The sequence below is a fragment of the Corapipo altera genome, unplaced genomic scaffold (assembly GCF_003945725.1).
Source record: "Corapipo altera isolate COAL_440 unplaced genomic scaffold, ASM394572v1 0, whole genome shotgun sequence".
NCBI lineage: Eukaryota > Metazoa > Chordata > Aves > Passeriformes > Pipridae > Corapipo > Corapipo altera.
Window position 1 is genome coordinate 80,481,424 of NW_020884872.1, and position 25,329 is coordinate 80,506,752.

Here is a 25,329-nt window from a genome sequence, read left to right on the forward strand (position 1 = left end):
CCAGTGGTGTGGGAAGGAGGTGAAAAAGAGGGGAGGGATGAGGGAATGGAAGATGGGGAGAAGACATGCCAAGCACAGGAGAGAGACAGAAAAGCAGTCTGCACATGTTCCCCTCTTGGGAGAGTTTTTCTCTCCCTGACATCACTTTCTCCACAGTCAGAAATTCCACCTCAGGATTTGCCAAGGAGACAACACAGCATTTCTCTGCTGGGCCACAGAGCAAGTGTGAAATGTTCTGTTTTAATGATTCACAGAAAAAAAGGAACACAACAGTCACCATCTGATTCATATCTTCTGAAATCCAGCAGCCAAAGCTGTGGGAAAGGAGAGACAAATGAAAAAAGGAAAGGAAGAGAAGGTGGGGGTTTGTACGTTTTTTTCTTCTTGTTGGACACTGTGGACCTAAGGAAATACAAGATGGACCACGTTGGATTATTTCAAAGTTTAAGAGCTCCTAGTGTCCTCTGTCTGATGTGGCCTCCAGTAGATGACTGCAGAGAAAATACAAGGAACATTGCAAGTACTGTTTTCTCTAGTACATGATCCTGTTTCCTTTCCTGAGCCAGAGGTTTTAGCCACATCATCAAATTTGAGAGCCCTTCATAGACCTTTCTTCTGAAATGTTTTCTAATCACTTTTTGAGCCCATTCATATTTTTGGCATCGTGAACATTCTGTGGTGGTGAGCTGCACAATGGAATTTTGCACTGCATGAAAATGTACTTCCTTTGGGTTGTTTCAAGCCTTTCCTTATTCCACAGAATCTCAGACTGGTTCGGGTCAGAAGGGGCCTCTGGAGGTCATCTGATCTAACCCCCTTGCTCAAACAAGGCCATCTAGAGCCTGTTTCCCAGGACTGTGTCCAGGCAGCTTTGGAATATCTCCAAGAATGGAGAGTCCACAACCTCCCTGGGCAACCCGTGCCAGTGCTTGGTCACTCTTACAGTAAAAAAGTGTTTTCTGATGTTCTAAGGGAACATCCTGTGTTTCTGTTTGTGCTCTTTGCCTCTGATCCTAACACTGGACACCATGGAAAAGAGACTGATCCTGACCTCTTTACAACCTCCCTAAAAGTTATTTATAGACATTGAGGAGATCCCTCAGAGCCATCCCTTCCCTATGCTGATGAGACCCAATCTTTCAGTCTTTTAAAACAGGAGAGGTGTCCCAGTCTCCTCACCATCCTTGTGGCTCTTTGCTAAACTATCTCCACTATGCCCATATCTCTCTTGCACTTATTTACTTCTATACCATTCATATCTCTTACATTTCTACTGTATCTTCAAGTATCTCTTTTCCACAACATCCAGTTGTAGTTTATTCAGTGTCTGTTTTGGAGAAGCTGCTCTCTCCCTCAGTCCCCTTTGCCTCCCTACCTGGTACTTCTCCAGGTAACCTCAGAAATGTGCTCCCTGCTCAAGGTACAGGTGAACCATGCATTGACACAGCAGCAGCAGACCACAGAGAAGTTTCCAAAGTTTGGGCAGGGCAAGCAGAGCACGAATCTTTAAGACAAGGACAGAAAGAAGAGTTAAGAAGTGATTTCTCAGTCATTGTTAATTCCGTCGTTGGAAGTTTCAGAATTACCAACATTTTTGCAAACGTAGAAAAGGAGAGTATGAATAACATCCTGCACAGATTCAGCAAGAACAGAGCTAGACAGACTCATCTGATCTTCTGCAATGAGGTAATAAACCTTGCAGATGAGCAAGAAGGTGCAGATGCTGTACATGTTGATGTGTAAGTAAGGCTTGTGATACTGTGTCATATGGTATCACTATAAGCAAGAGAGGAACACCTGGACTACAACAAAATATGAAAAGATGGGTGCATGACTGGTAAAAACTTTTCTGAGAGGTTAGTTACCCATGGTAGGATGTGACGCAAAAGCCCTGTCATTAATCTGGTCCTGATCAGCATTTCCATAAAGGACACAAAATCCAAGCACATCTTTTTAAATTTGCAGGGTACAGCAAGCTGGGAGAAGCTGCCAGAAAGCTGTGTCCTTTATGGCTTAAATTACAGAAATCTATTTAGAAACTGAGGAAAAGCTTCCAGTGCAGTGAAGCACTGGGGTAGCTTGCCAGGGAAGGCTGCTAAGACAAGGACACATTGGTCTTCCACACAAGGTGATGAATGAACAAGAGGCACTAGCCCTGCCTTCAGGCAGGAGGGGAGTGTAGCTGTCTTCCTGAAGTCCTGTTCAGACCTGCCTTTCTGTGATTTTTATCTCGATGATCCTTTCTTACAATATTGATGTTTTGTCTCCAGATGTTGTTATTATAATACTGCTTTATTCTCTGCTTCTCTGCTCCTGTTGCTCAGATGGCTGGTTTGACCAAAGGTGAGTTTTTTTGACCTGGTATTCTCTGACTACACAGTCATTTCAACACAGCATAAATCCAAGCTGCTACTAGGGTGGTATTGTCCTCTTCCCCTCCAAAATGTGCTTGCTCTTACTGCCTGGCACCACAGACCAATCAGCTGTGCCTGACTTGGGTCAGGGAGACTGATCCAGCTGAAAACTCACCAGCTGGGAGGGAGGCAAGTGGAGAGATCAGTTTTCCATTACTTGTTCTGCTATCTCACATCCTTTATCTGTCTTGTCTACCTTGGATGGAGCAATTACATCTTGTGCTATGTTTGGAAAGCAGAGTGGAAATGTAAGTTGATACAAACACTGGTTTGAATAATTTTTCCAGATTGAGGGATATCTAAATTGCTGAGCAGAGGAAAGTGGTGTCCGAGGAGATCCTCCTGCCCCTCAGATGGGAGCAGGGCTGTGCAGAAGCCCTGGGAGATGCCAATCACCACCTCAGAAGGCAATGGATCATACTGCATGGCACAGACTCTTTCCCTGTTAACACAAGGAGGATGCCAGCAACCAGTTGTCCCATGTGTCAGCCTTGATCCCTACCCCTCCAGGGTCCTGCCCCTTGAGCAGGGGTCACCTCATTTTGTACCATCTAAATCATCTGTCTAGCTGCTACTGCATTTATTTGCTACTCAGCACAAATCAACCAAATCTTGATATTTGGGAGAGAGAACTTTTTGTTTGTCACTAAATATGTTTACTAAGACCTAGAGGGTTTGTCAATGTTAGGAGAAATGAACATATGTCACTGAGGAAAGGGACTGTTCAAGGGATAAGACAAGGAAGACCAAGAGAAAAAAAGGAGCTGGTGTAAGTTCTGTCACAGAAAATGCATTTTAAAGTTACTTGACTTGTTTTAACCACAGTCAGGTAATGAATGTGGTGCCCAAGGGAAGGCTCTTGGCTTTATTCCCATTCCCTCTAAAGACACTCCTCTGGGTAAATGCATGTCAGAGCAGTCTCTATCCTGACACCAAGTGGAGAGAGTTCACACAGACTCCTTTAAAATACCATCAAGTGTATGGAACTGCCAGTTAGGACAACACAGGATGTGCCACCATTCTAGCACCAGCGAGGGATCATGCGGGTTTTGTATTTATAGGATTTTCTTTTGAGAATCTGTCTCCTAGCAGCAGAAATATATACTGGAGATAGTTATACATGACAAAAATCACTCTCTGGGCTCTTGCAGTTTTACCCTCCTATCCCAAGTTTCCACCAGTGTCATATGTGGTGAGCATCCCAGTGGATGCATGTGGATCATCTTTACTGGGGACAAAGTGGGTTTCAAGAGTGGTAGGGAAGTCACAGTATCACAGATGGGTTGAGGTTAGCAGGGACCTCTGGAGTTCATCTGATCCAACCCCCTGATCAAGCAGGGCCACCTAGACCCTGTTTCCCAGGTCCATGTCCAGACAGCTTTGGAATATCTCCAAGTATGGAGAATTCACTGTCCTGAAAGTGAAGCAGAAAGTGTCTTTTCCTTGGGAGGAAGGGCTAATGCTTGTCATGTTATGGTGATGGACATTGTGGTGTGCCACAGTGGTCCCACCAGGCTGCTCCATTTCCAGCCTTACCAATTTTCTCAGGAGGGCCTGGGGGCTTGTCTGGTTCTGGACTACTCAGTACAAGAGAGACATGGAGCGCCTGGAGCAGGTCCATTTGAGGGCTACGGAGAGGATTAAGAATCTGGTGCATCTCTCTTACAAAGACTGGCTGAAGGAGCTGGACCTGTTCAGCCTCAAGAAGACTGAGGAGGGAACCTCATTGATGTCTAGAAGTATGTGAAGGGAGAGTATAATGAGGATGGAACCAGGCTCTTTTCAGTGGTGCCAAGCAATAGGACTAGAGACAATGGGTGGAAACTATGTACAGAAAATTCCACCTGAACATAAGGAAGATCCTCTTTACTGTGCTGGTGACTGAGCACTGGAACAGACTGCCCAGAGAGGTTGTGGAGTCTCCCTCCCTGAAGATATTCCATTCCATTCTATCTAGATGCAAGCCTGTGCAATTGATTGTTCTTGAGCAGGAAGGTTGGACTAGATGACCCCACTCTGATCCTTTCCAACCTTACACATTCTGTGGTTCTATGACTTTGCCCTTTCCTTGCACGTCAGAATTCCAGGGCTGAGTGGCCAGAAGCCATCCTTCAGAAGCTTCCCATCCTGCAGTTCAAGTCCTCACCCCCACCTTACCTTGAGCACCTGTAACATATCCTGAAAAATCTCTTGACTGTGGCCCTGGGATTCAATGGAGATCACTGCCAGGTGGGGTTCCACCATGGATTCAGCTCTGAAGCCTTCAGCTTCCCTTGCCCATCTGAGGTTGTTTTCTCCCTGAATGTCTTACTCTTCACTCTTGCTTTGCACACCTCTACTTCTGCCTCCTGGGGTTAAAAAAATCCCTCATCATTTTGCAAGGTGCCAGAAAGTCGCAAAAGCTCCAGTGCCAGCTATGGGCTAAGCTCAAACCCCCAGAAAAGAAGCAACACCATCCTATAGTGCTCTGCATCAGAAAGGTGAGAGCTTTTTTCCCAGGGGAAGAAACCCTGCATCAATTTAATGCAGAAAGGTATTAAACATATCTAGCATTGAGCTGTTCCATCCCTCTGACTGATGGCATTCAAAAGCAACACAGAAAGGAGGCACCAGTGCTGATAAATTTATGCAGCAAAAAGTATTCAGCAGCTACCCTGTTTAAGTCATCTTCTAATTACTCAACATAGAAAAAAACAGGGAGAGGAAGATGTATCATGTATAGACTTACCCAGTTGATCCAGAACAAAGAGGGCTGGAGCACCTTCGGAGAGCTCATTGTCTGAGGGAAGAAGAACAAATACTTGGAAAGGTCAGCTGAGAGATAGATGGGGAGAGCTGGGTTGAAAACACTGTTTTAATCACACTGCAGATAAGCTCAGCCTGCTTCCAGTTACCCTGACAGCTTCCATGTGTGTGTTGCGGGTTTTCTTTTAAATCTGTTATTGAAAAACCGCAGAATCAGGTCAAGACAGAGACTTGTCAGGATGAACCCTTATGCCCTTTCTAGCACCACTGAAGAGCAAGAGCTCCTCTGTCCCACCTCTGCCCTCACTGGGATCCCCAGCAGTGCTCCTCTTTTTGCCATGCCACAGCTCTCTGCTCCCTTTCTCTAGTTCATCTGGCACTCAGGGCATGGCCAGGAGCATCCTGCCCACAGCAAAGCTTTCCTGCATGCTACGGTCTACTCCAACAACAGCAGCTGGAGCAGGTTTAACCAGCAGGCTCAGGAAAATGCCCTGGCCAGAATATTTCAGAGGCTGAGCAAACCCTTGAGTCATCTGATAATAGCACTGCTGTAACTCAGTGCCCGTGGCAGGTTAGACCACAGGCTCTGAAAAGCCCTGAGCTGGTGACATTTCTCACCAAAAGCTTGTACAAGATTATTTTGGATCCCAAGACCAATCCCATAATGAGCCTACTCATTCTTGTCTGCTCTCAGCTGCAGAGAACAGCACACACTGATCTCTCACTGCCAGAAAGATCTGTAGCCACAGAGGAATATGGGGCCAAGCGCAGAATGCCATTTGTGCCTTGGAGTTGGTGGGAAATTTGTTATTTTCAAACATTTCTTTCCATGTGAAAAATTATGCTAAATTGCAAAAACTCAATGCAAATTAAAAAAAAAATAAAAATTGCAGAGGGTGGGGTCTTTTCTGTTGATTTTTTGAGGGGGTTGATGTTTCGGGGTTTTTTCTCCTTTATGGCTTGTGACATTTTTTCAATGCATGGACCAGATTTAAAAACCTTTTGGTCTGGAATCTGTGGACCCCTATGTTCCTAGGGGTTCCAGGAGAATGTTTAAGAAGGAAAGGTGCATATACCATACAGCAATCCATACTTAAGAGTTCTTGCCCCATGCTATAAAATGCTCTTAGGCCTGCCAGTTAGAAAAAGCTGTAAGTCGCTAGTTTAGGAGAGCAATGGGCTGCATACACCAACAGCCAGTGTATATCTACAGTCCACTGGTTTGGATTTTTATAAACTCGTGGTGGCAGTGACTGCCATCATCTGCCTTTACACACACAAAGACAGTGTAATTCTGCGTTCAACGGGTGTTTGACCACTACATCTATAAACAGTAACACAGACCACGCACATAGCAAAGATTTATAAGAAATAACAGAAGGAGAGATTGTTCTAATGGGGGAAAAGGGTGGACTGCAGTAAGCATCCCTATGCTGGTCCCTTGCGAGCACCCTGCATAGGGTACCTGCAGAAGCAGAAGATGTGCTATCATAAGGTTGCTGCCCCGTGGTGCTTGTCTGGGGGAGACTGAACCCAGGACTCAACCGCATAAATCTACTTTATGGGTTCAAAAGCATAAAGCTACTTTTCTAATTCAGTTCTCGTGGAAAAGGAGGTGATGCCACATCTTGGATGATCCCTTTCCCCTTCCCCCAGCGTCTGGGCTATCAGCAGGAAGCCAAAGGAAACAGATGGAGATAAGCAAGCACTTTGCCAAAGCAAAATGTTTCCGTTCTCAGGGTGCTGCCATCTGGAAGTCTGTGGTTATTTTGGTTTTAGTCCGGGGCACAACACATTCCAGACAAAAAAAGGAGCTTTGCCCACGGAGGGGCAGTTTGTGCTGGCCCAAGGGGCAGGGACCTTTGGTGATAAAAATGAGCTGGGGCTGAGCAGGGAGCATTTCTGGCTGCTCCTGCCAAATGTTCAAACAGGGATTAAAAAGCAAATAAAAGCAGCTGGCTGGAAATTAGGTAGAAAGTAATCAGTAGAGGAAATAGGTCTGCTGGCTACTTCCCATTGTATCTGCCTCGAAGAGCTTTCCTGAGACTGGCAGTTTCTGGAGAGCAATAAACCCTAGCCTTGAGCTGGGAGATCTTGTGCCATGCTGAGGTGAGCTGAAACCTTGAATGGTCCTGCGCAGGAAGCACCAGTTAGGACAGCCCTCAGTCCCCTTGTCACTGCTGGGACAGCATGTATCCCCGCAGCCGTCCTAAATTGTCCCACACAAATATGACTAAAGAGAGAAGAGAGCATTTTATCAGCTCTCCTGTCACTCCTCCCCAACCACAGTCATCTACAGAGTCCTACTTGTGGAGAGTGAGGGTGGTCACATCCAGTACAAGTGGCGTATTAACTTGCCGAAAGATGGATGATGGGACCTTTTTTTTTTTTCTGGTAAATGGCTACTCCAGAGAAGGAAAACAAGCCACAGATCAAGTGCCTGTGTCAGTGTGACTGGACCAGAGGTTTCCCACTTTCATACCTAGTACTGCCTTGCTCTGGACATAGCCCAGCAAAACCTCTGGGACCATCGCAAGCACCGTGCATGGTAGCAGCACATTGAGAAGGCTCTCAGCACTTTCACTGGGTGGATTAAAAATCAGCAATTATATCCTACCTCCTTTCACACTGGAAAAGGGGTGGATCCCACCACGAGACAACCAGTTTGTTTCATCCAGCTTCCAGTTTTCACCAAGGTCCATCTCTGATCCACAGCACCAAAGATCTGCTTGCAATGCCTCCTGCTGCTCTCTCTGGGAAATAACCAGAAGATACTCTGAGTGTCTGTCATGCTGCTAGACCATGGTCAACTGTGAGAACCTTACCTCAACAGAGGAAAATGTCAATATTACAGGAAAAAAAGAAAATTAATAAAAAAATTTGAGAAAAAATCCACATGCCTCGCAGGGAACTCTTGGATCAAGGAGTAGCTGACTCTGCCAAGCCTCAACTTATAACCTTGACAAGTCTCCCTGCTGTGTCAAAAGGCCAACAATGATTGGACCTCTTGCATTTTCTCTTATCGGTCTGACCAACACTTAGAAATTCCTAATCCATTATGATACTTGCAGGGATGGGGGTTTATTTCTGAGCAGGGTGATGTTTCATGAGGGCATCCATCAAGGATGTGGGTCTTGGCTTTACATGCCCAGCCATCAGGTCCTGACCAGTGAAGGGAGTGAGCAGGAGTGGTGGTCCTTGTTCCCACATCCCAGCCCCTCCATGGACAGGAGTTGCAGGCTGGGAGTTATGATCAGTTACACATTACAAGCCAGTGCTACTGCTGGCCATTGGCTCTCACAGCTGCCTCAACCCTGGAGTGGTGCTGTGAGCTATTAGGGAGCAATAGAGATTATTGAGCAGTTTAAGATGGAGCTCCCTACCCTAAAACATTCCTTTCTGGTACAGATACTGAATTATCTTCCCAACTATCAGTCATTCAGTGCAACCTACAGGTTTGCTGCACTTGGGAATCCACATGGAGACATTTTTCCTCCCTTAACTCTTTGGACCTGTGCATCTGGGAAATCCCAGATGTGAGTAGAGACTGGGAGAATAACTCATTGAGAACAGCCCTGCAGAAAAGGACTTGGGAGTTCTCCTGGATGAAAAGCTGGACATAAGCCAACAGTGTGTGCTTGTAGCCCAGCAAGAAAACTGCATCCTGGGCTGCACCAGAAGCAGTGTGACCAGCAGGTTGAGGGAGGTGATTCTGCCCCTCTATGCTGCCCTCATGAGACCCCAACCAGAGTGTGTGCTCTGTTCTGCTGTGTTCTGCTCTGGGGTCCTTGGCACAAGAAAGATCTGCTGGAGAGTGTCCATGCTAGAGCATCTCATTTATGAAGACAGACTGAAAGAGATGGGGTTGTTCAGCCTGGAGAACAAAAGGCTCTGGGGACACCTCATTACAGCCTTCCTGTACCAAAAAAGGCTTATAAAAAAGAGGAAGAGTGGCTTTTTACCTGGACAGATGGTGATAGGTCAAGAGAGAATGGTTTTAAACTAAAAGAGGAGAGATTTGGATTGGATGTTAGGGAGAAATTCTTTACTCACAGAGTAATGAGGCATTAGCAGAGGTTGCCCACAGAAGCTGTGGCTGCCCATCCCTGGAAGTGTTCAAGGCCTGGATGGGGTCCTGAGCAACCTGATCTAGTGAGTGGCATCCCTGCTCATGGCAGTGGGGTTGGAACTGGATGATCTTTAAGATACTTTCAAACCCAAACCTTTCTATGTTTCTATGGTTCTATGATCCCTGCTGGGGTAAACACACAGGGGCATTTAATGCATCCCTGGATCTTCAGGATTACATGGATCTGGGAGGCAAGAGAGTCCTTCTAGCATCAGCATCAGAAAGAACACAACGGTGTTGGGATGCAACAACAGGTTACCGTAAAACACTTCTGCCTCTGTGATAAGATATGAAAAGGAGGTGGCAACAAGGACTTTCCCTGGCACTATCTGAAGCAAACCAAGACCCAAGATGGCACGAATAGAGCTGCTTTCATGGTGAGGTGAGTCCAGTGAGACCCACCACACTAGCAGCCAGTCATCTCAGCCTCTGATTTTCTTCATCACCTGTTCTAGGAATTATTTTGTAATTTAATGCTGTCACCCTAATTCAAGGCACTCCTGGGAGGGACAGGCAGATATTGATGAAGGGACACCATCACACCAGCACCATCTCCTTGGCAAATGAGGCAAAGAAAGAGATGGGGCCCTGTCTCCACGAGGAAGCAAAGCATGGCTGAGCCATGCCACTGCGTTTCCCAAGCACTGATACCTCCTAGGTACCATCCTATTGGGGGGAGATGCTGCACCTGGTGGGGTGGGGGGAAGAGCCTGCAGGGACAGCAGCCCCACATGGACAGATTGCCCCAATGGCTCCCGGTACGGCACAGCCCAAGCCCTACCTCAGCCCACTGCCAACTCACACCAGCGTGAACCATGACTGTGCCAGTGCTTCCCTGGTTGGCCAGACCTGCAACAGGTCATTTCATACAGTCTCTTGCTCAACACCTTAATTAAGCAGAATTAAATACTTGTCTGTATGTGTTTGCTGAGCAGCAAGCAGGACAGGTCACTACGTGTGCAGGCAGAGTTGGACTGGAGTTTTTTTGATGTAGTAAATTCACCTAAAGTGCAATTAAGAGGTACTGAGACTCCAGGCAAATTTGAGGTGGATATATAATTAGTTTTAGCTGAAAGAGAATAAAAAGAATTCTGAGAAGAGCAGCAAGGCTCCATTTTGACATTTAAAAAATAAAACTTTTTTTTGTAGTTCTTTCAAATGCCATTTTTGGTTTGAAAGTGAACTAGTTTGCTTTTATTTTCTTTTTTCTTCTATTTTTTTAAGTTATGAAAAGCAGTAAATAATCTCAAACCAGAATGTCTCATGCAATGCTTTTGAAAAGAAATCAAAGAAGAAAAGAAACATTCTCCTTCAGGGGGTGACCCAAACCAAAAAGTATTTTCAATTTTTCCCTTCAGCCACTGAAATGAAAAGCCTATTATTTGTACAGTTACACTACTGAAAAGCATCTCATCAATGTGTACTGCTGGCAATTTCTTCTTTTTACCTGCCAAGGGAGGGGTTTGTCTGAGAATTCAATATAAGAGAGAAAGAAGTAAAGGGCAATTTAACAACGTACCATAGAAGATAAAATGGCTTTTCCATATCTACTGGTTTCTCTGAAAGAATGAAAAAGCAGACCTACAGACCTCAGCTCTCTGCCTGCTGTCCCACTCTGTTCAGAACCATATAGACATGAAACTGTGTAGACACAAGTCCTGAGCTCCCATCACACAGAAAATTATTTGCAAATGTAAAACCTTCCGACTTCACTGACACATAAGGTCCAACCAATGTTAGAGAAAGCAAAGGTCAAAATTTTTGGGGGGCAGTAACACCAGCAATGAGAAACACCTAAAAGACCATAAACCTTGGTTGTTTTTGTTGTTTTGGGGCATCCATCACTTCATTTCACAGAAGAGCCTGGTGCCAGCAGAGCCTGATTGTGTCAGGTCTTCATAGCCAGCATCACAGGATCAGGGATGGGTTTGTGGTCCCTGTCTCACCACAGAGCATCCATCGTGCCCACCCTCTGCTGTGGCTGCCCAACAGGATGGGATGGGAGGCAAAGGGATGGGTATAAACATGGAACAGGGCCCACTAGCTGCATTGACGTTCATGCAATAGACCTTTCAGTAAAATGCAGAACTGAAGAAGGATGCATCGCCACTCAACCTGGTGTCTCACAAGGGCTGGGACATGAGCAGCTCCAGCTGCTTGAAGGGCTTGGCCTTGTTGCATTCGCTAATCAACACCTGTTACCTCCGTCTTTCAAAAAGAATACAAGTCAAATGTGAGATTTTGACAAAAGGTCTGCATGAAGGTTCTCAGTCTCCTAAGGCAAGGGGGGATCGTTTTACACACCTACAGCTTCCATCAGTCCTCTGAGGAAAAACAAGGTGAGAAAAGACTCACATTCCTGCTCTATGTCATATCATGATACAATATAGAAAGAAAAAAAAGGGGGCTGAATGAGTTAAGACCCCTTTCACTCCACAGTTTTTACTATACCTAAATAACACCCATGCAGATAACAAAGCACTGTCCATTTTCAACCTAACCTGCAAATCTCTTCCAAATAACAGAAAAAAATTGCATGATATTGTAATGACCATTTCAGCAAAGTTTTACAAGCCCTCTAATCTGACAGAAGTGGCTGTCGGAGCACAAGCCCCAGTTAAGCTCCTTTGCTGCAGCATTTCCATTTCAAGACAATCTGCCATGCAGCTCCTCTGGACACTCACCAGCTGCACAGGGAAATTTTTTTTTAATACCATAAACTGCAGAATTCACATGACCAGAACAGCAGGAAAATAAAAGATAATCACCTGAGACTAACCCAGACAGACAAGACATTAAAGTGTCAAACCCTCAATGCTACAGCACGCGGGGGCTTGATCTGGAGGACAAGTAAAGGCTGGCAGTGTTTGCACAAGCACTGCCCTCAAAATTGGCTTCATCCACGTGGCTCACCAAAATCAGGTGAGTTGAGTGGTGCTGAGTGGTGTTGCAGATGCTGTACAAAGGATATCCCATTTCTTCGAGTTATTGTTTCTCCTTGCATATGGCTCAACTGCAGAGATTTAATGGCATCCACCTGCTTGGCTGGGGGTAAAATTCAGTGGCATCTTCCAGAAGACACAGACTCAGCTACTTCTCCTCTTCTCCATGAGGAACAAAGTAGGGCACAGTTTCACGAGATGCTCAGTCCAGTCTGATCCAGACATTGCTAGAGCTGGTGACCAGCTGGAGGTGGTGATCACTTAGGGCTGGTGATACTTACACACCACCTTGCTGGTCTGAGCCCTCTGAGTAGCACATTGGAGCCCTTTGCACTCAATGATTTATTTGTTTAGATGAACAACCTTTCCAACCCCTTGTAGCACCTAGGAAGAGATCATATATAAACCTTTCTGAGCTGAATCTGTCCTGAGCGAGCCTGGCATTGTGGGGTGTACACAGCTGGCTCCTGGGACCATGGCAGCCCCAAGCAACACCACCACATAGCTTGGAGGCCAGGCCAGGGCAAGTGACTGCAGAGCCACCATCAGCCTGTTCCAGTCTGGTGTAAGATTGAGCATTGGCAGGGACTGTGACAAGAAAAAAGGCTACACAACAGCTGAGGTGGTCACGAGCCACAGAAGGTCTGGCAGATGGGCAGCAGGGAGGACACTGAGGAGAGTGGGTTTGGGTATCAGTTTGGTGGGGGAGGCTGGGACAGGAGAAAAAAAATCTGTTTCTGTTCATGTTGCAAACCCTATGGTGGGGACTGGCATTGCTAGTGTGTTCTCCAGCAAGAGAGGGCACTGACCCTAACCTGTGCCTCCGAGCAATTTGTGGGGTTTGGGATGGATACTAACCACACCAAAGGGACAAGGTGGGCAGCCAAGGTAGGACTCAGCTGAGAGAGGAAGCAGGGACTGAAGAAAAGAGCTTTGTCCAGCTAGAGGAGAGGGAGAGAGCTTGGCCAGACGACGGGAGAAGGACTGGGGCAACAGCCTTTCAACAGCCATATGTGGGATGAAATGCTACCAGACAGATCACTTTCCCTGGGATGTTTCCAGTACCCTGCAATAATACAGGGACAGCAACATAGCCTTCTTCTCATCAGGCACGAGCTGGGAACATCCAGCCCCACAGTCACCAAAGTGATATAGATGTGCTTATGGCACCTACACAATGATCCAGATTCTTCCTACTCACAATGAGTCCAGAGAAGTCAAAGTATCCCCTGACCCACAGTTTTGCTCAGAGTAAAACCTTTGTGTCAAAAAGGCCGTGCGTGCTGAACATGGGAGCAGTGTTGAGAGGAAGTCACATCACTTGGGCAAGCAGCAGCTGCTCTTGAGCAGGTACGGCTGCCCTGGGAAGGCACTGCCTTCCTGCAGCTGCTCATCTGCCTGAGGGCAACAAGAGCAGGAATGAGAAGGTCGGACGAGCCTTATAGAGCTGAGCAGGGCAGGATCAGGCCTTTGAGGGGACATTACAAATTCATTTAACCTGGAGCACGATCATCACAGCAAAAGGCACAGTGATAAACTGCTTCCCCCATACCCCAGACCTCAGCCTGATGGCTGCCTTTAATCACCCACAGCTGTTCTTTATGCCTTGGATGTGCTCTCCTTTAATTAGCCCAAAAGGTGACTAATGAACTATTTGTTAATGTCATCAATCAAAAAGCTCTATTTGTAGTTAGTCTGAAAGACCTTTTTTTTTAAAAGCATCAAGTTTCAGCCAACTGGCACAGAGCATGATCACAAGCTAATTACATGATCTCATGGCAGTTATCTCAAACTAATACATCATTAATCTGATTTTACGACAGCTAAAGGAGAAGCCCAGAGTCAAGAAGCACTTGAAGGCTCCACAGCCCCCAGGACCGGAGCCCTTTTTATAAAAGCTGTGGGTTTACACACAGCAGGCACATGTCAGGGCAAGCTGTAAGTTGTATTGCTTCCCTTGCCCTGACAAACAAAAACATTCACGAGCTGGGAAATACACAATCTCCTCCAAAGGTAGCTTTCCCCAAAGCATAGTCACTGTCCCCCTGCCTTGGTTCAGGCCTATAAGGATGACCAGAGCAGGAAGGGGCTTGGAGTCAGGATCCCAGCATTGCTCAGGAACCCCAAGGCATTTTTTATAAGCTTTCTGTTTGACAAAGTCCTTTTGAAGGACCTGTCCCAGTCTGGTCTCAAGGGACAAGTGGGTAGTTTCAGGTCACCTGCAGTGCTGGGCATGGGTGCTAGAAGCTCCTCTCTATTCTCCATATCTTTTTGGATATAAAGGTAGGAGGCAAATCAATAAATACATTCCTATTTACATGTCATGATTTACTTTGACTAGCTCATTGCTAGCTAGGAACAACCATCTATACACAGAACCAGGAACCAGACAAAATCTTGAAAACCTTGGAAAATACTATCTTCCATTTCAGCCAAGCCCTTTCTCTCACTCCTGAGCAAGGGTACCCTCCGAAATGGTCCCAAAGGAGTTCACGAACTTGTCCCAGCCATCCCACAGGTATGGCAGGATGCCAGAGTCTACCTTGCAGTGCTCCAGGACCAGTGCTCTGATTACAAAGCACAGGAGGTGTTGGGTGTGCATATCTACGCGGATTTGGGGTGGGTTTAAGATGCTCCAAGTCACCCCATGGAATAAAATTTCTTTTCTTATTTCTCTGGTTTTCTTCCAAAATCAGTGAATTGAATTGCAACTCAACAATTCAAACATTAAAGTGCTTGAAGTGAAGCCTGTGTCTCCCTTTGTGTCTATTGCAGAGCTGGCTGTACTAAACTAATAGCTCCAAACATCACCACACCTCAGCTGTGCCAGTTATCTTCACAAGCAATTAGCTGCCACGTTATTTTAGCCGTAACAATCACTTATCTACTCAAGAGAGAATAATTTCTCTGTGCTCTTCCCATGACCTCTCAGAAAATACACAACTGCCTTTTTTTTGCAGTCCTAAGAGAAAATGTTCCTGTTCCAGCCTCAGTTCAGACAAGATCTTTAAAGAAATGGTAAAGTAGAAATGGTAAATCTTACCTGACAAAACACCCGTGATTTCTCTGGTGACAAAAAGTGTCTGTGCCTCGGTGCTGCAAGACCAAAGCTTTCCTGGGAAATGTTTGTCCTCTGTTGGGTAAGAGCTCCACAAAAACTATGCAGCCATTGCCTGGACTTGCTTTGGTTTGGGCAGGTAAGTTACGGGAATTCAGCTGCTCCTGTGTGTTCAAAGAGCTTCAAAATGCTGTACACCACCTATCGCATTATGGTTCCCACAAGTATGCAAGGTATGCATCTGTCTTCCTGAGTCACGTAATTATCTTTGGGAAAGTAACCTGCAGAAGAACGGCAGAGGGAAAAAAACCCAAGCAGCCATATAAATCTCTCAATGGTCATCAGTAGCCCTGCAAGAAGATGTCCTCGAACAATGGCATTGCTAATCCCTATGTCCCCAATGCCAAGCTAGGGGAGATGCTAGGCTGTCCACTTCCTGCCTTCCTCAGCAGTTTGCAGCACCACATGCAGGAAGTATCAAGGAGAAGGAGCAGCACAGTCTCAAAAGCAACCACAGCACTGGAAGAGTCGATCCAAAGTTCATTGTGCTGCACAGGTTATGGGGTGGCCTCTAGCCAGGAGGAAATGTAGGGTGAAATAGTCCCTGATGACTGCTGTTAATGAAGACTGAGTCATCGGTGACACAGAATGAGAAAATGATGTGATGCAGCAGTGTCTGGGCTAGTTACATCTTGATAAGGATGGTGGGTGTCTTCCTGGGTTTTCTGTTGAGTCAGAAGCACCTGGGGAAAGTGATACCAGGAAAGGAGTATCTGCCATGATCAAATGCCACCTCAGGCAGTCTCAGAAGGGGAATAAATAATATGAGAGAATGGAATCCCACGTAGGTGAGTTTTCCAAAGAAGGCCCTTGTACTAAGCATAAGGAAGGAAATAAGGCCAAAAACGAAGAGCAAACAGTGAAGGGAGCCTTGATTACACCACCTTCACACAAGGAAAAGCATGGTCTTACCATGGTGAGAATGGCTCCAGCAGATGTTCAACCTCTGCAATGTTTTTTCAGAGTTGCCAGTTTTCCCAGGTGACTTACAACAAGGACATCTCAGAAGTGAAGCTCTAAATCCTACATGACAGCAGCAAGCCCACTTGAGTGTAGGCAGCCACGCAGTTCTGGCAGATGTGAACAGATCTTGGTTTTTGCTCTATCTCCTGAAATACCAGCTCCATTTATCATCTCTCTTGGTGACTTATGATACTCAGGAAATTATTTTAAAATTTTGAACTCAGCTGTTAAGTACTTCCAGCTACCAGGTTAGAAAACCTCACACCTGGGAGTCAAACAACTCCCATTCTCAGGGCCAAGAGGGCTTCAAGCACCGATGTGCACTGAATGACAAAGAGAAATGTGCTGTGTAGCATTTGAGTCAGCTCTGGGGCTTGGTTTTATCACCCTACTCCAGCTTTGGCCAGCACTGCTTAATGCCTCCGTCAGTATCTGGTGAGGGAAGGTTGGGATGCTGCCAGGCATCAGATGGATTGCAGTCTGCCTGTGTATTCAGGAAGCCAGTAGGTCCAGGAGCAGCAGATATCAGCTGGGTTAACGAAGACCGTCAGATATCCTGCATTCCTATACCTCCTCTAAAAGCATATCTCAGCTCTGGCCACGAAGGAAAAAGCATTCAAACTCTTACAAAGAGGCATTTTGGATACTGCCAGCATGCTGTGGCAGCAGGCAATTTGTGGAGCAGTGAAAGACTCTGGCTGTGCTGCCACCTGTGCCCAGGTGAGGACCTGAGAGGAGCCCTGGCTGTGCTGGTATGTCTGAAGGCCATCCTCACATCCAGGCTCACTCACTGCAGCTGCAAAGCAGGAGGAGCAGCCCTGGCAGTGTCAAAGCTCTCCCACCAAGTCTCTGAGTTGCTGGTGCACTAGGCTGCATCCTGAGGATGGGGATGCCACAAGGCTTCAACTCCATAGTGAGAGAAACTTGGAGAAACCACTCTGCTTGGGCAGAAGTCAACTGATGGACATTTGTGTAATGGAGGCTTTGGGTTAGGCTTGTTTTTTTCAAAAAAGTTCCTACATAGTGGGCTTGCAATTACAGTAACACCAAGTCCTGATGGCTTCTGCAGGCCTGCTGACTCAGGGCATGCACTTACCCTCCTCCCAGCATGTCTGTGCAGGGCTGCGGTCACCCCACCATGGCACAGGCTCATCTGCTCCTGCACAAACATCCCAGGGAGCCAAAACTGCCTTCAGAAAGGTGAGCAGCTGGTGCCACATAATTCACGGCGCTCCATGGCTCTTATGCTGTGAGTCACGAGCTTCCCAGCAGATTTACAGCCAGTGGCACTGATCTGCCTCAAAGACAAATGGAGTGGATATTTTCAGCCCAAGCAAAGCTCCCAGGTGAGTCGAGACGAGGCAAAGATGAGGAGTCATTCTCTGGGGTTGCATCTGCTGCAGAAGGGTTTACCCACAAAAGGGGTGCCTTTTCTCTCTTCCCGTCCTATGCTGAGGACAGGGGATGGTGCTGGATATCACCAGCCTCCTGCTCTTTCTCCAGCCATATCACCTGAACTTTGCACCTGGTGCCCATGTAAAAACTCCCATCCCTCACACCTCGTCCTGGTCACCAATGCTTCTGAACTGATGCGGGAAAGGTCTTCAGAACAGGGTCTGTCTTCTGCTACACATCTGCCCAGATGCAAACACAGCACCCCCCCAAAAGAGTGGAGCAAATGGAAACAGGTGAGAGAGGCCATCCCACTGTTGCTGGCAAATTCTATCTGAAAACAGATACTTTTTCCTAGGAAAACCTTTCTGGGCTTCACCTCCTGTACAGGGCAGCTCAGGGATGAGGCTGGGAGATTGCCCATATGCTGAACACTGGTGGACTCCTGCACTACTGCTTCTTGAGTAGCAGCAGAGTCTCTTGCCTGAGGGCTGGTTTTTCTCCTGTCCCCACGGTCAGACCATGCCATGCATATAACGCTATTTCATTCAGAAATACTGCTGGGTTATCTTTGCCAAGACAGGAAGAGAAGGGAAGGATGACTGGTGGTAGGAAGGAGATAAGTTCCAGGCCAACCTCAGGCAGCAGAGAGTCTGAGGTTACTTGTGGGGCAGGCAGAGATGGGCAACACTTGTGTTACTCAGTGGTGGGATTCAGAGAGGAGTTCTGTCTCATTGATACCCTGATGGCCAACGCAGCCATAATCAGTGTCATTTTCTCCCTGGTGAAGGACAGGGCAGGCTGAGGAAACTTCTTTGCTCCAAAACACAAGTACATCCTTCAATGCAATGGAGGCTCATGCAGGATCTCTGCTAGCAGGTGTGAAACACTTAAACTTCTTGTTTAAACTGCAGTATTTTTCAGAAGACTGAATTATACATAAAATATTTACAGCTCTCTCTTCAGAGAAAGCTGCTTTTGGGGCTGTCATTCTGTGGTAAACAAAATCAGAGCTCTGAAAGGAAAAATACAGAGGGAATCCAACAGCATCTCAACAAATCGCTTCCCCAGGATCAGACAAGAGTAGAAAAGGGGTCGGTAAGGTGGTGGTGATACTGGTGACTGTGGGAAGAATTAATGACCAAACCACACCTCAGTGGCCTGTGTAAATGACACCTTGTCCTTCCTTCCTTATCTGACTTCTTGTAGGGGTTATGGCAACCCACACTTGGTCTGGCTGCTAATTTTTCCTCTTTCAGTTCACGTCTGCTTTGGAACCTTTGCTTCCTGCAGCTTACTGTGGCTCACCCATGTGCAGCCCTGATCTCCCTCAGCCCCATATTTTTCCATCCAAGGGCAAGCCCATGCTCAATCCCAGCTCATCCAGCACCTGCATGCCTCTTCTGGCTGCAGGAGCCCAACACTGGACACCCCAATCCCAGCTCTGCCAGTGAAAGATGCTGGCTTTCAGGAGGTGCTGATGTGGGGGCCCTGGGTCCTGGCTGATTGTCTAGCTGGCCTCATGGCACACTTTTTGGGACAGACACACGGATGGATGTTCACTGATGGTTTCACATAGGTGAAAGAGGTAGGCTGGAATATTTAAAAAGCAGACCAAATGGGACCCCAATATAACAGTAAGCTGCAAGCTTGCTCACTTCTACCACATAAAATAGAATGTCAAAGTCCTTCTGTGATGATGGGGAGAAGAGAAAAAAATCTCTTTTGTATCCTTACACCCAAGAGTCTGGTGCTGATTTATGAGGGTGTGATCTCTGCCTTTGGAGTCAATAATGGCATAGGCACCTAACATCTTCCAGTGGGATCAAAGAAATGCGGCCACAAACTGTTTTCTCCTGTTTCTCCTGGCTGCCTGCCCTTCCCCCCAAACTGTGCAGTGGGATGCTGTGGTCACCTTCCACCCCACATCCTCTTCAGGTCTCTCCTACAGTTGCAGGAGGACCTGGATGCATCCAGGGCTCAGCCCCACCTGATTCAGGGTCCCCTCTGCCCACTGGCACATGTGAGCCAGGACTGCTCACTGGGCATGAGGATGGCACAATTACAACCCCCACCCTAATCACACTGAGCAAGGGTTTGGCCACCAGTCTTAGGTACAGCATGGTGGTGGCTCAGTCCCTGTCACCAAGCCCCTGCCTCATTCTCTTTAGTTCTTGTGAAAAACTGGAGAAGATCTTGGTTTTGTTCCACATCACAACAAACCCAAAAGCTGAAACTTCTAAATAGCTCACAAAAGAGAAATGCCATTTTCCAGCCAGGTCTACTTGCTGCTTAAGAAAAAAATCCTGTTGCCACTGGAAAAATATCAACATTGCAGTAGCATTTGTTCCAGCTGTCATCTCCTTTCCTTTCACATTACTACTTGAGTATTTGTTAGACTTGTGTTTTGCAGCAGTAATGAGGTTTTGGTTTGTGCATGTTACTTAAACTCTCATCAAGGAAGCAAAGTAACAACTATCCACCCCATGGCCTGATGATTCACAAGAGACTCTGATGAACACACTGATGCCGTGTAACCAATATAAACTATTGGTGAGGAACAACCATAAACATTGTCTGCTCAGGTCAATTATGGAGGAACAGTGCCTAACAGGATGTGTCCAGCTGCATCCTGGAGACTGAGACACCAGGTGACTTAATCATCCCCTGAGATAGTGTCACTTTCACATGCATATCACTGAAAAATTCATTAGCAATCCAAGAGTGGTGGTAGAAATTCTCAAATGGAAACAGCTTCAGGTTTGGGGCAAAGACAGACCTTGTCAAGTCAATGATGTTCTCCCTGATGACTTTAAGAGATCATGGACCAAAGTAAGTGGATGGGAATAGCTCTTTCTTTTTACTGTATGGTACACAGCAACTGCCCTACATTTCTTAATAGCCAAGAAGACACCTCCATTAGTACTGCCATGTTTGTGATGTCACCAATAAACTAAAAAAGCTTCCTGTGGCTTTACCAGTCACTTCACTCTAACAGTCAGTCCTACCTACATTGGTCACTACAATTCTCTAATCAGAAATATTGTGACTTTACCAGGCATTTCACTCTAACAGTCAGTCCTACCCACATTGCTCACTATAATTCTCTAATCAGAAATATTGTAGACATGAACTCTTTTCGGAGAGCTGTTTAGGGTTTTCTTTTGCTACCACTCTTAAATGAAGAATAAACTTTAAATTCTATTAAATATATCAATTTTTGCCTGACTCCTTCTCCCCCAAAGAAAGAAACTGCTCTCATGCCTTTTTCTGTTCTTTCTGCAACCCATATGCTGGAAGCATTCTTGGTAGGTCTGAGCAAATTGGAGGTATTTTCTTCTAAGGTATGGATCAATTCCATGGCTCTTCTCCAAAAGATGGTGTGACAGAGGCTGCCTTTTCCCTTTTCCTTCCTTCCAGTAGCCACTTAACTAAAGCTCCCCCCAAGAAATTACGGTAGTCCTTGTTTCCCTCCATATCTCAGCCTTGTCTCTCTCCAACAAGCAGACAGGGCCCCTTGCAAGCCCACCTTCTCCTCCCCTATGGGGACACTGAACCACACTGAATGTACAACTTGGGTTATCTGCAACACCAAGATTTAGGCTTTTTCTTCAGATTTTTTCATGAAGGATGAAACTTTTCATACATGCTGTGTATGGAGACTGAAGGAAATCAAATCTACCTCTTTTCCCCCATGGGCAAGCTGTAACATCTCATTCTTGGCTGTCTGTGGCTTGGGCCATGCCAGTGGGGTTTCCACTGCTATTTTTTCCCCAGGCACTGTAGCCTGCACATGTTTCTGAAAATTTCCAAAGGGCTGTCATTTGTGTCCACAGTGGCCAGGACCCACAGAGGCCACAGGGATGCTCCCTGCCCATGGAAGAGCCTTGTCGACCCAACACTTGCACACATGGGGGTCAGCAGCAGCTCCTGCGGCCTCTGTGCCCACCCCACGGCCTTCCAATTGCCAGAGGAATCAATATTTCCCTGGAAAATATCAACTGATCTTTTTTTTTTCCCTTCTTCCTCATTTCAGGAATGTACTACTTTCAACAAAACTTCTGCCAGGAAAAGTTTCTTAGGCTGGAATTTTTAGTTCGTGTGTGGAAAAACCACCTGGGAGGCAGCAGCAATCAGCACTTTAACCCTTTGGTTATGATCTTAAATTCTAAGTCTTTTTCTAGCAAAATCAATAAATAAATAAAAAAAAAAAAAAAAAAGATGAGATTTGGTCCTCCCGTGAAGTTGAGGGGAACAAAAGCTACATAAAGCTAGAAGTGTTTTTTCACAGCCATAGCATGGACTGTTTTACTCCTGGGGGAAGTTCTCCATGCATTTTCCATGATCTGCATGTCCAAGGCCAGGATTGCACCATCCAGCCTCTCTGCCGCTCAGCTCTGGGAGACGAGAAGGGCTCCAGGCTCCAGTGGATGTTTAACAGCTTGCGGCCAAACTGAAATGCAGAGGTGATGGATGTTCTATGCTAACTTGGCTCAGCCCTTCTGCCCATCCACATTCTGCCTAGGCAGCAAAACACCACATATGGCTGTGACTGCTTTTCCCTACTGGCGCCAAGTGAGTCCCTCCTCACAAATGAAAATGCACCACTGAAACACCTTCAGGACAAAACTCCTGTTCCTCACAGCTTGTCCTTCTTACCAGTTCTTCTGAACTGGTGGGGGAAAGGTCTTCTGCTAAACATCTGCCCAGCTGCAAGCACTGCACTCCCCCAAAAAAGCAGACAGATGGAGAAAGAGGGTCGCATTAGGCAATGGGATGAAAAAGGCCAACCCACTGTGGTTGGCATATTCTGTCTGAAAACAGACACTTTTTCCTAGCAAAGCCTTTCTGGACTTCACTTCATGGGGCAGCTCAAGGAGGAGATGGATGGGAGCTAGTCCTTACTCTGAGCACTGGTGGGGTGCTGCACTGCTGCCTCTTGGGCATAGGAAGAGAAGGACAGGGACGGATGGGAAGCTGCAGGGAGTGGGGAGGGGGGGAAGGGCTGCCACCTTTCCAGTGCTGCTGTGAAATGAGCCCTTTATTTCCCTTGTTTTCCTTTACCTGGCACCCAAAATGAAACTGTTACCTCCAGCCCCATCCAACATTTTATTTTGAACAGAACTTTCTATTATTTACTTTATCATTTTACTGACAAAGCCACCGCTACCAAAAAGTAACATTGATTTAGATGTTACACTTATCAGAGTGTGTTTCCTTTCCTCCTTCAATTGGTTGGTTCAGCAGCAAAACCAAACACAACAATCCCCGTGCCTGCTCTCTGGCCACCACTGGATCAGTAAATAACAGCACTCCATTTCCAGCTTACCTTGAGAGGTCTCTTCTTGTACTGGCAGTTGTATCCAGCTCTCCTGCTGTGAGTCTTCCCATCCCCAGCATCTCCTTACCCCCAACTGTGGGGATGATCTATCTGCACAGGAAAGGCTCAGGAGACCCTGTGACAGAACTGGACATTGGGTGCCATCGCTTGGGACAGGATTAAAATCTGTGTGGTGGTGGAGTTATTCCTGGCTTATGTTGGCATGTGTGGGCACAGGACTTGGTGCAGGGAGCTAACATAAGCCTTTGACATCACCGGTTAAATTTAGGGAATTAGCACAGACCTAAAATGCTCTGGAGGGAAGCTAGTGCTAAGCTGACAGGAGAGAGACAACATCCTGCAACCACCTCTCACCCAAGCACAGAGTACAGGAGTTTCTGCACCAGTTCCACTGCCATGCTGCATCACCCCTTCAAAAATAACCCCCCATCAAGGTACACTGTGCTTTGCTGCAGAACAGAAGCAGACACCCTCCCTGGGCATGCCCATGACGTGGCCAAAGGGACCCATCCTGAAATCCCACAGCCCCATGGAGCTGCTTGTCCTTGCTCTGCTGGTCCAGGTGGAAGGCTGTGGGGTGGCAGAGAAGCCCCCTACATGGTGATAATGTGGGAGGGGAGGTAACTCAAAACAGGTCCCAGTTCATGGACTCCCCAACAGCCTTGTGCAGCTACCACGTTCCCCCCCTGAGGGTGCTGCAGCTCCCCCTGGCCAGACCAGCCCTGACAGGAAAGCACCTCCAAAGAAAAGGAAGGTAGGAAAGCCACAAAAGAGGCAGCTCCCTCCAACAGATGAAGAGAAAATTCTAAAATCCAAGAGGAGTCTCTGAATCCCAAGTCTGTCTGAAGTTTGTAGAGATGGGTGGAAGATGTAGCTGTGTAATTGCAATGCCAGTTGGTTTTGGCAGCCTCGGTCCTTACAGAGGATGGCTTCTGCAGTTTATGGTGTACTTCATGGCCACTACTTTTTTCTTGATTCTTTGCTGATTCTTGCAAAGCCCTCTCTAATCTCTCTTTGAAGAACATCCCAGGAAGCTGTTGCAATAATGCCTTTGAATTTTCACAACTTCTGTATGGAGACCATGAGACACCCAAGTGTGACATGATGAGAAGCAGCTCTCTGTTTCTGAGTGTACCATCTCGCACAAGCAACTACCTTGTTTCGCTGCAGTCCTGTGGCACCTGAATAATGGACACTGGGGTATTTTGGGTGCCAGGAAAGAACCATCTGTTTGTTTTCCTGAAGCAGTAGCTCTGCAGCCACCAAACAGCTAGTGAAATAGCAGTCATAGGAAACACCTAATTCCAAGCCAGACCATGAGAAACAAGAGAATCCTTGATTGCATTCTCAGTACTTGTCCCTAGCCCATGGTAAGAGCAAAAGGCAGTGGAGCTGAGCAGGCTGATGGCCCTCAAGTCCAGCCTCTTTTTTCTGACATTAATGATGCCTAAGAGTGTGCTAATATAATCTGTAGAGTTTACTGTAGTATAATGAAATTTTCTTCAGCTTTTAATAAAATTTATTGGATATGTGGAAGGACTGCTGACAGCATTTCCAAATTTCTCTGTCTTGAGGAAAATCTTCACCATACCTTCAGCCTGTGAAGCTGCTCCATGCCTTTGGGATGTGGGAGGTTCAAGTCCAGGGTGTTCCCTCCACAGCAAATCCCACATGGGCCCTTATTAGCACTGCACAGGAGAATGGTATGCTCATTGCATCAGGAGGGTGATGTGTTTCTCATAATTCTGGAATAATTTTCACTGCAAAATTCATATATTTTTCAATTTAAATTTAAATATTTACTCTTGGGGTATAAACACCTGACGTCTTCAAGAATCAAGTACCATCACTTTTACTTTCTTTCCAGCATTGCCACTTGTGCATCTAGACATTAATTTACCTGTTTCACAACCACTTTTCACTTTATGTCATCTCCCACACTTTCAAAGTCTGTGATCACTGAGGTCATTTGCTGTAATTTGACTTTCCAGCTAACAAGAAAGACACAATATTTTTCACAGATCAGTCATTCTTCTGCCCTCTTTTGTTCTCCCTTTGATTAGTGTCTTCTTTGATGCTGCTCAGGGACACGTTACAAGCACTTTCATCTTCTCACCTCCCAGAGAAGTCACTGCGGGTCATCAACAATTTCCACCAACCCAATTACCTCTACTGAAGGGCACTTGGTTCTAGCTCACAGCTTTCATGTCCAAATGCTTGAACATAATGAGCTCAATGGTGATTACTGTGGATCCAAGCATGCCTTGTGAAGAACCATGGTGGTT

The 25,329-nt window shown here is 46.4% G+C and overlaps 1 long non-coding RNA gene across 1 annotated transcript; it reads right to left on the reverse strand.

The window, feature by feature from the left end:
* Positions 1 to 230: 230 nt before the first annotated feature.
* On the reverse strand, positions 231 to 23,074 carry LOC113947002. The gene is made up of 4 exons (XR_003527618.1): positions 23,033 to 23,074; positions 7,777 to 7,912; positions 5,143 to 5,193; positions 231 to 314 (listed from the first exon to the last, which is right to left on the reverse strand). It is a non-coding gene; the product is annotated as an uncharacterized LOC113947002 (long non-coding RNA).
* Between the last annotated feature and the right edge of the window lie 2,255 nt (positions 23,075 to 25,329).